Here is a 10,878-nt window from a genome sequence, read left to right as displayed (position 1 = left end):
CTGCTGCAGTGCTCTGGTAGTTTCTGAAATACAGGAGAATGAAAACTACTAGAGGGTTCACAAACATTTAAAGGGAGATTATCTAAGCCCGATATACTATATGATCCTATCACTTTGTGTAAAATGACAAATTCCTAGAGAAGTTTTCAACTACATTCTTCTCACACATGAAGATACAGCATGCTACAGGCAAAATCTAAAGAGTATAGTACAGCTTCTCTTTAGGCAACTTCCCACAGACATCACAACATTATCTGGAAAAAACTGTTTCTGCACTGTCTGGTGTATCTGTAATGTCAGTATCACTTGCAATGGAAATAGAATAGAGGCTCCTTGGTACTGACCCAAGGCACAGTTCATGGCTCAAAATGCAAAACTGTTTTAGACAGAACATCTTATGGATATTATGCTCAAAAGCTGTTTAACATGTCTTCCCCCATGATATATTTGGTGCCAATTCACCCTGCTATGGCATGAGACTAAACTGTGTGATGCATGGAATTATTGTCCCCAAGTTGAATAGAGGATATTTGGGTTTTTTTCCCCCTCGTGCTTCTGGGCTTTGCTGGTTGCCTTAAGGGGCCAGAAAGGAATTATTTTCCCTCCTGCTACTACAAGTGTCAGGATTATGTTTTGCCTTCCTCAGAAGTGTTGGATATTGGCTGCAGCTAAGGGATTTTTGATGGGGGCATGCCAGTGCTCCTGCTAGAAAAATAATCCAAAAGTTCCTTGTTAGAGGATCTTGTCTCCTGGCTTTTATAATCAGTCTGATTGCCACATTAGGGATCAGAAAGGAATTTTACCCTGTGGTCAAACTGTCATGAACTGTGTGGAGATTTACCTTCCTCTGTAGTGGAGGGGCATGGTCCTCATTCTTGGAACTCTTGCATGTATTTTTTCAGTGCTTGCACCAGTGGGGTATTGCTAGTGCCCTCATCCTTCTGCTTTATGTGTGGAAGACTAGGGTGCTCTTCCTGTTTTGAAGCAATGTATCTTTTAGTTGTGTGACAAGGCTGTTGTGTAGTTTTAGGAACAGGGTAGACAAGGACTTGCCTAGGATAGTTTTAATAGCAATGACCCTACCTTGAAGAAGGGGTTGGACTAAGTGACTTCCCGCAATCTGTTCCAGCCCTACTTTTCTATGATTCTATGAGGTAAGCACTACAAATTATCTTGGTAGATTCTTACTAAAACTTACAGAATATACCAAGCCATTTAGAATGGGCATCCATTGCAATAAAACACATACCCCAGACACAGTCCAGTAAGTCTACATGAATTTGTTGCTATGGGGTAGTTGACTACTTCCAAAGGAGGACACTTGGGCATCCACCATGGTTGCTGGCAGCCTTGACATTCTTCTGCTGTTTGGTCTCACAATACTACTTTTTGATGCATTTCTTACAGCTCTGGTTTGTGGAACCATCTCATGGCATGAGACTTTCAGCTGTTATGACAAAAACCCAAACGTTTTCTAAACCTTGTTAAGCTTAAAAGTATGAACCCTAAGGTCTAAAGATCAGAATTCCAATGCCTACAATAAAGGATACATCAGATATTCAGCAGCCACTAACTGGAACTTGGCTGATTGTGTAGTTTTTATTAGACCCACTGCAAAAGAAGAGTAGCAAGGATTAGAAGAGAGCTGTAGAACATAAGATGCAGTCAGTGTATGTGGTTCTTTTGTTTCATGTATTTTCCATCAGTCTGAGAAAGCAAAGAGGAAACTGTTTATTTTCAGGAACAAATCAAGTTCATTGTGGTTTGCAAAATCAGCTAGAGCGGTTTCTTATACAGAGTGACATCTTGATCACATGTTGACACATTACATTGTATCCCATCTTCTGAAATCTTAAATGAAAAAAGTGGCCCCACTCTCCAGTCTCTGAATTCTTTCAAGACAGCTCAGCAATCTGCGAGTGAAAGGTAGGATAAATTATTACAGGAGACTTCCCAGCATGGCTGTTCTAAATCAAATGCTGTCAAATAATTTTTAACTTTCTTTGATCTGCACTCAATCTTTTTGTTACTTTGCTGACCTATAGCAGAGACTCTCCTTGACTTCCACAGCTCCCTTTTTTATTCTTTCTGCCCATAAAGTTGAATTTTTACTTTTTTATCATGTATATTCTAGAATATACATAAAACAAAAAAAACAAAAAGCCTAGATCTGATGGCAATTTTTGCTGTATGGCTATATGAAAAACCCCCACTAATAAGTATGTAAGAAGCCTTAAAGAAATTAGAAAGAGACAGGTAGTTAAATAGACTTGCAAGAGACAAAAGGATGATGTTCTGGACTGAGAAAGTACTCTCCCTCAGGTAGTTTATAAGAGACACATCACACAAACCATATTTGATGGTTTCTTACAGTGTCTTTTATAGGAATAATGACTAATTTTAAAAGCTGGAAGAAAAAAGAGAGTTGAACAAGGAAAGCCAAAAAAAGTACAAATCTTAATGAAGATAAACAAAAGAAAGAGGAGAAAGACCCAACAAAGTCAAACAAAGGAGCAGACATGACACTAAAGGACAGTCAACATACTGCAGATAAACAAAAGCATCAATAGTAACAGGTGCTAGTATTAATTATGACTCTTGAAAAGATCTAAACCAAAGGGCCCCATTGTACTAGACACCATGTAAACAAACAACTCAAACTTTGTCACTGCCAACTCAAACTAGACAGTGCCACAGAGGGCTCCCAAACTGGGATATTGACATAACAGTCTATACGATAGTGACATAACAAGCTGTGTCACTCTCGAATTGGGCTTGTCAGCCACAAACAAATTCATTAGGTATCTGACTACACCTCTTACACACTATGATCCAGAGTAACAACAGTTGCCTCCTAAAAAGAGATAAAAGGACAGGACAAGGTAAACGTTTTTTAAAAAGGTACTTCTTAAATCCAATCGCAGCCATTCTTAAATCATGCTTCAGAATTGATATGCTCTTAATTATTTTGTCTCCACTATCAGCTCAAGATGACTGTAATCAGGAAATATAAACAGCAGGGAAGATATTCACGGACTTCAATGGATATCTGACAGTTTATACTACTAGCTAAGGATCTACCCTGCTACTTCCCCAGTTATTATAATCATAGACTTCAGGGCTGGAAGGGATCTCAGAAGGTCATCCTACTCTCAGGAAAGATCATATATTCCTCCTAGATCATCCCTGACAGATGTTTGTCATGTTTGGCTAATCTGTTCTCAAAAATCTTCAACAATGGGAATATTACAACCTCCCTGTGGTAATATGTTTCAGTGCCGATATTCTCATAGTTAGAAAATCTGTCTTAAGTCCAATGGTAAAATTTCCTTTGCCACAAGTTAAGTTACTGGATTCTTGTTCTACCTTCAGCTGACATGGAGAACAATTTTGATCCTAGCCCCAGTGTAACAATTTTGTACATATTTTATGATGATATCATGTATCTCTATAGCCTTCCCTTTTCTGGACCAAACAAACCCAATTCCTTTCACCGTTCCTCATAGTTAATCTTTTTTAAATGTGTTATCACTTGGGCTGGACTTTAAAAAACATGTAAAAAAATTAATAAAAGTGTGTGCCCAAAACTGGACAAAGAACTCTAGCTGGGGCCTTGGCAGTGTCAAGAAGGGTAGCATAATCACCTACCATAGCTTACATATCTCTCCTATTAATATACCCAGAACAACAGATGTGGATAGCATCGCTTTCTCTAATTGGTTCATCATCCATTGTTGGCAACCTACATGTTTCTTTTTATTTTTAGAAAATACTAGTAAGTCAAAAATAAATATCAAAGAAAAATCTAAAATCAAAGTAAAAAATGAAAATCAAAATTTAGAAAAAGTTTTAAAAAACGTAAGAAGCCTCTTTGCTGGCAGAATTGCATAACTTTCCAGATAAGTTATTCAAACAAATGAACAAATTAGCAGTAGAAAGTAATTCTTAAATATAATGTTAATACATATGATATAGTATAACATATAGTAATCTATTAAATTGTCTATTGAGTGGGGAAAAAGCATCTTAACCACAATCTTAGTTTTGGAAATCAAAAAGACTAAATGTTATTGCTGGTGAAAACAGATGATTCAAAGTTATAGTTGAAAAGCAGTTGTCGACTGTGTAATCCAGCACCATGTTAAGAGAGAAACTGTATTTTATGTAAGCAGGATAAAGGATTTAAAAAAGATGCAGATTCTGCCACAGACTCGAAGAAGATTCCCTTACAATGGAACTTGCTGAGTTCAAATATACTACTTAGTCCATGGTAAACTATTTGCACTATTGATTAAAACTTTAAAAAAAAACTTACCAAATTTTGTTAAAAATCTGATTAAACTTTATTTCCCATGTTAATTGCATAGATTCATGTTATTCAGAAATTTCCAAAGTTAAATGGTACAATGATTTGCAAGTCTAAGCCTTTTTTCGGGGGGGGGTTAAGAATAGGCTTTTTTTTAATTCCAAGTGTCTAACTTCTGCCTGGTGTTTGTATTGATTGTGCTACTCTTCACTTCTTGCGGTAAAATTTTGTATTGCTATAGCTCTTCTTTGCTTAAAGAGCTGTTGCATTTGATTCTCAAGTGACCGCACTTCTACGAAGAGCTCCCAGCAGGAAATTCTCCAGCCTGAAGTAGACAATGGGTTCCCTGAGAGCTAGCCTCTCATTCAGTAGGGCCACACATCCTCCTGCCCCTCCATCCCTCTGCAGTCAGTAGCAGGATGGGGGGCTTTATTCACTTAACAGTTTGTAAAGCCACTTGGGATCCTTCAAGATGAAAGATACTATATCAAGACACAGTTTATTCATAGGTATCTTATACAGGGTGCACCTGAACCACCAAATTTAGTTTAGGATGTTCAGTCCCTCACAAAGGCACGCAGAATTTTTGGGTCATCCTGTTAAAAACACTCTACTAAGTCAGTTTTACATACAAGCTTATTGGAGTCAACAAGATTACGAGTCAATGAGATTACAAATAATTTACATAAGGCTAACAAGCCCCTCCTCCTCCCCAACCCCCCCCCACCCCCCCCCCCCCAAAAGCAAGCAGACAAGGATCCTAAAAACTTAGGTCACGTATAGCTATTTTGTATTGAAGAGAGTAGGTACTGCCTAAATTTTGCCGCAAGCTACACCCACTTAACCACATTAAAGCAACATGATTAAAGTAGTAAAGAATGGTAGGATGTGGCAAGAAGCAGACTTCCACTGTGCCAATTTGCACTAAGATATGCAAGAGCAGCCTTGCAAGGACTAGTTAAGAATACATAGAGACCACAAAGCCAAACCTAAGAACCTAAGGCTCTTTTAAGAAACAAAATGTCCAGCGATAGTGATCAGTTCATCTTCATTATTTACAAAAAATATATATATTTTTATGGCTCACTGTCAAGGGCTTTACATGTATTACCAAGCAAACCAAGATTCCAGTAAACAAGACAGGTACAGATCAGCACCACCTAGCCTCAGACACCAATCCTCTTTCCTTGCACTTCACAGGTTTTATTCCTTCTCCCTTGCCCTAGGAGAGAGAAAGTTGCTGCTATTGTTAAAGCAATGAAGAGATTATTGTTCAGCTTTGCACCATTTAAACCTGAGCAGCCTAATGTGAAGCTACCCAAGTTCATATTTTGTTTTCCATATTTCTCTCTTAATGCATTCAAATTGACAAATTCCCTTACACATAATTTTTAACCCTCCCCATTTCTAATGCATCAGTATCTTGTTATGTTGCTTTGATTTCATTGTTGGCAATGCTACTATCAGCAGCATGGAATTGCCAAGGCACTAAGCAGCCCAATTTTTCTTTAATTTCTCAGAAAATTGACAGCTTTATGAACTGTCTCTTTACCTATGCCCCATAAACATGTCAGGCTGTGGAAAACCATTCTAATTAAATCCCAGGGGGACTGCTATAGAAGATTATAGCTTCTTGGCAGGTTATTAAAAAACAGTTGTTCATATATACACAAATATCTGTACTGGAACCTAACATTTGACAGAACAGCCAAAGAATTGACCCCACTGGCAATTCCAAACAGTACCTACCCTCCACATAAAAAAATACCAAGAAAAAAATGCCAACTGAATTTTTTCAGGAGTTTGTATGTCTTGCAGTGAATTTCTTTCAAAAAAGTTGCTAATTCAAATTGGCATGTGGGATCATCACCTTTCGCCCTTGATTACAGAGACACCCAATATAAAGCTTTCTTTATATGCTTGTAAGGCCCATGTACAGTATCTGTTAACTGTGTAGCCGTGGTATAAATGCAATAGAGGTAGTGAAAAATTCTCTACCCCATTCCTTCTCCCTGCAACACAATCACCTAACAGACTGGAAGAGAAACATCCAGTAGTATATCTAATGCCCTTAGGTAATGGACACAGAAGAACACAGTGACTGCATCCAGACATGCAGGGGTGTGTGGTTTGTGGAACCAAAAAACTCTGTGGCACCACAAACTACACAGGGTAAATGTTAAAAGGTGCCGCACCGTGAAAATTTGGAAAACATCATTAACGGTTAAAATGTAAAGCCCCCCCCCCCAAAAAAAAAACAAACAAACAAACCAAAACCAAACAAACCGAAAACAAAACCCCGGCACAAAAAGTAGTGCAATGCATGCGCAACAAGTGTGCGCTGCACACATGGAGCCTGGGCCACCAAGAGCAACACTGGCTGCTGGCTAGGCCTCCATGCCACCCAAATTGGGCCCCAGCTGCTCCAGCCCAGCAGGTAAGACTGCTGTCGCCTCCAACTCTCCCTGGCTAAGCTGGGCAAGGGCAGTTTACCCATTGCAGGACAAATTGTCCCACAGCGAAGTACACATGCAGGGGTGTGCACTATGGCAATTTATGCTGCGACAAGCACATGCCCCTGCATGTCTGGGTACATCCAGTGACTTTAGTGGGGGGGTCAGAGTAGATACAGAATCCTACCTATGTGCAGCAGTTCATAGGTTTGAGCCCTAAATGATAGCTTCTGGGGAAAAAGTTAAAATTAGGGGGACTATAAAAGCACTAGTTTTATCAGTGAAGGAAGCTTTTAAAAAAGATCTATGGTTCTGTGTAATTTCTTACATAGTCACACGTTCCCTCAAACTTGCATCTAATTAAAGGATTGTCAATGAGCAAGTAAAGAGGATACAAATAGACAATATTCCCCTAGCCACAAAGATCCAATCTGGAATTTGATATGGCCTCAAATCTAATACGTAAGCCTTTATTCATATTTTTATATATTTTATATAATATACATGTGAATGTAGATGTATAGTAGTAATGAGCCTTAATTTCTAGTTACGGTGTAATTGCTGCCAATTATAATTTTAGATGACCGAGCAATATAGGACTGATCATCCCTATATAAATAAGACAATAAAAATAATCAGCTTTTAGAAATAAACTGAATCCGAGAGTTGATTTTACATCCCTGCAAATTATTGTGGTTGTATATTTGCAGCTATAAAAAAACAGCATTTTTGTCATCTCTCTCTCAACTCATTGTTTTCAAAAAGAAATTTACCAAAAACTGCAACACTATTGCAGTACTTTAAAACTGCAGAGCAGCTCATGGCTGAAATAGTGTTACACGACATCAGAGGGTTGAACGGTCTGCTTCTGTATAGAAATATATTAGGGAATAGTGACAAGTAGAGTAGATGTTAGAATCTGAACTGTAAGAAGGTCTTTTCGACTGGTGAATTTATTTTCTAAATCACTTAATAGTTTTGACCACAGTGCCACTCTTTCTGCTACTAGTGTAATTTAAAAATTGATTTCTTGTTCTTATTCTCATAGTGAGAATATAAGGGAACTGGCTCTGTGATAGACCAGTTATGACCGAATGCTTCATTGTGACTGAGGATACCTTGATGTTAGAGAGCATTTTTCCACTCCTTAAATTTTTTTACTCCAATTTTCCTTAACAATTTGAACCCATGTGACTTTAAAAAATTGTGAATAGGGAGCTAGTTAAGAAGGTGGAAGAGATCTCTAGGCAATCGCAAAGATGTAAATTAGGTCATTATATTCTGACTCTGGAACTGGACTGAGGAGCCTATGGCTTGAGTGAAATATGAGGAGAGAGAAAGAGAGGTTCTGTGACACCTTCCTACTGTCTTCCGCAATACCAAGATTTCAAGTCATGCTCCAGTCAACAAATCAACAAAGGCTATAGAAGATTTCAGATAATGGACGAAGCCATGTACCCATCATCTATAATGGCACACACTGGGAGCCATGAAGCACATCCTGGCCATTCACTCCTACTCCCTAGGCCTCCAAACCCAGAAATAAGAAAAGGTTGCCAACTTAGTGGGGCCCTAAGTACATACCACTAAGTTCACACTACAGGGATTGTGAAGGCAGCTGTGGACACACTCAGGGCCATTGTAGGGCAGTTACATTTTTGCATGCACAGAGTGAGAGTGAAGGAGTGAGGTGTGCTTCATGGCACATTTGGTGGCGTGAGCTGTACTGTATCCAAAGCTTAGCATGTTCCATATTATTTGCGCACTGATCAAGCTGTGGGTCTTTGTTTCCATTCCCCCCACTTTTTTTCTTTAACCTGGGGCTGTTACCAATTAACATAAATTTTATTCAAATTCTAATGGCTTCGGGGAGTTTATATAACATGTTACACTTCTGGCCACCCACATTTTTTGGGATGGATAAAGATCCACCACTAAGAGAAGTCCTTAAGTGGGGAACTACACCTACTAGGGACAGAAATTACACATACACTGGTATAATTGATGGTAAACTGGTTCAAATCTGTAACACAAGAGAAGTTCAGTGCATATAAACCACATTCAAAATGGCCAAAACTTGTTTAAGATGCACCTGGATGGATGTAGTATCAGACTTAAATGATTTATTGAACTTCTGTCCCAGATTCAAGTTAACTCACAGCACCCCAGCATCCCAGGATGCTTTGCACCTCCCCTGCAAACCCCTCCCCACTGCAGGATGCCAGGGTAGCCTTGGCCCAAGCTGTCTGCTCCAGCCCAGCAGGGAAGCACACTCTAGTGCCCTCAGCTTCTGGCCTGAGCCACTGGAGGCATGTGGCCGCATTTCCAGAATCAAAAGTTAATGTCTATTTGCTTGCTTATCAGGTCATTCTAAACAGCTTAGACTAACTTGAGGGCTAGGGACAAACATTCAAAAAGCCTAAACCTGAATTGATTCAATCTTTGCAGGTTACTCTAACCTGCAGAGCTTGAACAGAATTGCAAGTGGATAGACATTCATTTTTAAATCAAGAAATGCATGCACATGCTTGCAATGACTCTGGCTAGAAGCTGGTGTTTGGGTGGTGCTAGAGAAGCCCTCCCTTCCCATCCACAGTACTGAGCTGGGGGGCATGGCAAGGGCCCAGCAGGATGCTCTGATTAGGGAGGGGTTTAAACTCCCACCCTGCCTGCATAGTCCTAGCCTTTTCCAGGCTCGCTGCTCAAGGGGCGGGGAGTGTTGCGAGACCCCAGCCCCTGGCACACATTCTGAAGCAAAGGGAAATGGGAGGAGGGAGGACTGCTTGTGTGCACTGCATGCATCTGTTGATGATACTGAGCTTTTGAATCTCCCTCTCCCTGCTTCTTCATACTGCAGGGAATATGAAGAAGCAGCAAACCAGACAGGCAAGGGATCCAGCAGAGACAACACAAAGCTTATCACAGCCTATCTGGAAAACAGAAGCCTCTCTCATTAGTTCAAGCTCTTCTTAAACAGATTTTTCTAAGGGCGGAATGGAGGGACATTACCAGGTGACCTGCTGATTAGCTCCAAAAAGCCCCAAGCGGACACTGTCTGCCTTTGTCCCAGTGAAATTGGAGACACACACACACATAGACACCTCTCAGCATTAGCTAGCATGGGGGTGTTGTGACCATGACCGGATACAGGCTAGGGTCTGTGTGACTGGGGTCCATGCTGTGGGAGAAGGAAGAGAGGGAGGGGGGATCCCTGCTTGAGCAGTGAGTGGGGAGAGGGGGAGAAGCAGGGGGAAGCAGGCAGATGCTGCTGTGCCTGCAGTCTCCAACTCCTCAGTCAGGTAGAGCAATGATAGCGCTCCAGCTAGGAAGGAGAAGGGTGGGGCCAGACCTGCTCTCAGGGCTGAAAAGTATGCTGGGATGCTGGGGGACTCTGATTTAACTTAAACCAGGAAGGTGTCTGGGACAGAAGTTCCATAAACCAGTTTGACTCAAATCAGTTAATTCTGATACTACAATCAATCAGGTTTAATTTAAACCAGTTTCAGCCATTTTGAAACTGGTTTATGTGCACTGAATGTCTGTTCCATTACAGGTTTAAACCAGGTTCTGATCACTTAAACCAGTGTATGTGTAACTTCTGTCCCTATCTAAGAAGACTGAATTGATTCAGTCTTGGACTTTTTGACTATCTGTACTTAGCCTTGAAGATTACCAGAAGCATAGCCAACCATATATGAAAACACCCAAGAAAGCTAGAGGGGGAACCAGGTGCAAAACTGATTCTTCAACATTCTCTTGATCCATGAACAGTGGTGCAGGGAAAATACCATTTTGAACAGTGCCTGAAGCCAATTAAAAAACTTACATAGCCCCACATGGTGGCAAAAATTATATACTGCAGTCATCTATTAAAATGCATAAGATTCTGCAAAAGGAAAATTAAAAGTCTGCTTTTTCTGTTTCGTTATATTATTGTATTTTTATAACCCAAACAGAAAATATAAAAACACTTCCTATTGGATAATCTTTGTTTTCTGGAAAACCTGGAGTGGTTTCGACTATGGCCACACACAATCTTGGAATGGGGAACATCCACAATCTTAATCCAAAATTCTCACCAGAAATATACAAGTTGCATGTTGCATTTGCATGGTTGCA

The sequence above is a fragment of the Alligator sinensis genome, unplaced genomic scaffold, assembly GCF_000455745.1.
Source record: "Alligator sinensis unplaced genomic scaffold, ASM45574v1 scaffold747_1, whole genome shotgun sequence".
In the NCBI taxonomy this organism is placed as follows: Eukaryota; Metazoa; Chordata; order Crocodylia; family Alligatoridae; genus Alligator; species Alligator sinensis.
This window is presented reverse-complemented; position numbering follows the sequence as displayed.